This window comes from Pteropus alecto, unplaced genomic scaffold (assembly GCF_000325575.1).
Source record: "Pteropus alecto unplaced genomic scaffold, ASM32557v1 scaffold920, whole genome shotgun sequence".
NCBI lineage: Eukaryota > Metazoa > Chordata > Mammalia > Chiroptera > Pteropodidae > Pteropus > Pteropus alecto.
The window spans coordinates 98,278-101,902 of NW_006429596.1; positions in this window are offsets into that span (position 1 = coordinate 98,278).

The following is a 3,625-nucleotide window of genomic DNA, read 5'->3' on the forward strand; positions in this document are numbered from 1 at the left end:
GAAGGATGATTAATGGCCTAAGGGAAGAGGGCATCCCTAAAGACGGCTAATTAGAACATGGTGAGTCATCTAATTTAACTGTAGTTTAAAGAGTGTGACAATAAATGAAAGCCATTTCTGTAACGGTAAGTGGTAATGGAAACCAAGAGCTTCCTAATTTCCCCCACAGGACTTTCTAAGAACCTACGACTTTTGCCCATAATCTTTCTGAAACTGTTCAGTTCAACTGCTAGATATCTCTAAGAAGTAACTCACTTCCCATTCTACTGAATTCTCCCATCTCCTAGAGTTCCTCTCCTTCTCGGGCCTTTAATATGCCCAGTTACCCCTGTTCGGCTATAGATTTAAAAGGCTTCTGAAAGGGAATCAGCATCTAATCAACATTTACAACATATTTCATGAAACATACTTCTATATAAACAATGGATTCCAAATTCATGAAACAAATATCTATCATCACTTACCATGCATGTGTCATGGTAATACAAAAGTCCTGGGGATACAAAAATAGAAATACATTTCCTGCCCAAAGGAACCCACTGTCTACTTTGCAACAAAGACTTGTCACAAGATGGAGAATACCTTTGGAGACATCTTGAGAAGGGTCATGCAAAATATATCTTGAAGGTCGGTTCTAACCTGGAAAGCAATTTTGTCTGGTACGTGACCACAGGAAAAAGGGCACCCACTCTACTTTCAAGTCGGTGCTTAGTAGGTGCCAGCACGAGCTACCACAGTGCAGTTAACTAACGTGCCAAGCACCGCCATGTGTCGGGCACTGTGTTAGGCTTGAGAGATACAAAGAAGAGTCAGATAGCATTTCTTAAATGCCTCTTTTGCCAGGTATGAGAATAGTCTCTCATAAATAGAAAGGAATATCCTAGGGAAGGAAGCAGCAATCACAGCTAACTCGACCTATCATATTCCTCGGGTTTCCCTCGGTTTTAGCTCATCTTTCCCCAACTAATCGATTCTATTTGTTCTCCACTTTGATAGAGTGATTCCCTAAAACACAAATCTAGCCATGCCAATGCCCAACCTAAAATCTGGAGGCAGCTCTCCATCATCTCAAGGATAGAATCCTGTTTGACCAGAAACAGACGATCAAACAGATATTTCTCCAGCAAAACGGGTTCGCTCAGGAACAAGAAAGAATTGCAACTGGGGACATGAAATCTAATGGTGAACCACATAAACCAAGAAGAAGAAGTTCTCTTACAGAGGAAAGGGGTAGTCCAGAGGGACCACTGTAAACAGAGAATCCACTGGAGGAAACTGGGAGTTCAAAATGTAACAGTTTTTCATTGGCTGAGTTTTAACAGTCTTTCATTGGCTGAGTGGTTGCAAGGCAGAGAGAAGATCCTTCCTGTTCCTGCTGGAGTAATAGGGTAGAAAAATATCTTTCTGTTGGAGATGCAAAGTACATCTCTTCTTGTTTGGAGTAATTGATAACGAGCGGTTGGGTATGAGAGCTCCTCCTACAGGCCTTCCTACCTCCAATTTAAATGAGGTTTCTGTTTATTAATCTTCACAATCCAAACCTCTTCACTTAGCATGCCAAGCTCTTTATAATCTGTTCCCTGCTTGTGTACCATCCTCTGTACTCTCTGTTACAACATGTTCAACGATACGCAGTTCCCCTCACATCGCTGACTTTGAACGTGTGCCCTGCCTGAAAGTCCCTTCCCTCAATTTTTACTCCTTTAGAATTTAGCTCTTGAAGGAAAAAAGGAGAGAGAAAGAAAAAGGGGGCAGGGAAGCCGTCTCTAACTGGTCTCAGCACAACCACCCTCATCCCTGAACAAGTCAGAAAATCCTCCTCCGTGGTCCTATAACACCCTGTCTGTCCCTCCATCACAACGCTCTTCTGTACTCATCTGTTTATTTGTCTCTCACCAAACTATGAGCTCCTTAAGGGCCACTAAAACCCTTAGATTTTATTCCCATTAGTATACCCAGTGCCTTATATTAGGCTTAGTATCCAGCAAGCATTCAGGAAACTAAATGTTTATTAGGGGAATGAATGAATGAATGAATGAATGAATACTATCAAATATTTACTGGAATCCATGTATGAGACACATGGAAAAGTCTTCAATTTAATATTTACTAGGTACCTATATAAGTAGTATCTTGCCAGATAGTTAAAAGATCAGAAACAGAGACACAGTTTCTGTCTTTACATTGCTTTCAGAGGAGCGTGACAAATCAAATATGTACTCAGATAAAGAACAAAGCATAACAACAATACAACAGGTGCTATTAGCTGTGGCACAGCCTCGGCCACCACCAATTTCCAGAGTTGCCCTTCCAACCACCCTAGTTCCCCTGGCTGGGTGAGAATGAAGCTTTTCTACTTAGTTCAACCAAGACTGACTAATTTTCAGTGGGAACTAACAACAAGAATAAGAAAAGAAAAAATACAAAAGAACTTTTTTTTAAAAAGACAGACATGTTCGGCCAAGGGATAACTGAAGCCTAACCAGAGAACCATCATTGGATACCATGGGCCTAAACCTGGACTTCCCTGGACAGCAGATGTGGGCCCTCAGGCCCCTACTCTGCCCCCAAGTGCTTGGCAGACTCCAGCCTCCTGAGGTCTTTCTCATGTCCACTCTTACCAGAAAAAGAGAAAGCAGCTTCTTTCCCCATTTCAAAATTGCTTACTCAGCTCGCATAATACCAGTAGGAGTACAGATAATTCTAACGAGCTTTGGGGAAACAATTTGGCAATATTTCATAAGAGCCCAAGTAAGTCCTTTGACCAAATTATCTATCCACTTTCAGAAATATATCCCAGAGAAATAACTAGAAATATAAAACTAACTTAATGCAAAAAGATGTTTATCGTAGTAATATTTAAAAGAGAAAAAACTTAGAAATACCCCGGATGTCTAACAATAGCGATCTTATTAAGTTATGAATCATCCATGAACATAATGTTATACATTTTTAAATGTTTTTTAATTTTAATAATATGAGAGAATTCAACAAGTAAAAAAATCAGTATACAAAGTCATGTATATAGTATGATCTCAACAAGTAGAAAAATGGGGGTCTTTTTCTCTACGGAATTTCTATGATAAGCATGTATTGTTTTTACAATCAGCAAAAATATTTTTTTCTTAAATACATGCCCTCTTGTGGACCTCAAATCAGTAGAGTACCTGATGCATACTGGGTACTTAATCCACTGAATTCATTAATTAGTGGAAGAAGCGAGCTCCAATCTTCTGTCTGGGAACATGAAGCAAGGGAAAGTTAACCCTCTTAGAACGAGGAGGCCTAGGGTTGAGAGACTCTGAGAAATTACAGCTTCTCCTCGTTCATAAAACAGAGGGAGCACCTGCCTGGCCTCCCTCGGGAGACTGGTGGAAGCAAATGTGCAATTATTTTGTAAGTTGGAAAACCCTACACATCTAAAGACAAACGATAAGGAGCTACTGTTATTTTTGCCCTTCTCAGTCTATTGAGAAGAAGAATGATAAAAACCTGAAGCCCACGGAATAATCCTGCCCTTCCCAAAATAGTTTATGCATTTCTCCACTTCTCCAGGTGCCCCAAGAGCGGGCGTCTCCCAGGGAGTGATCTTCAAATTGTTAGGTAATGTCAAGTACCTAAAACA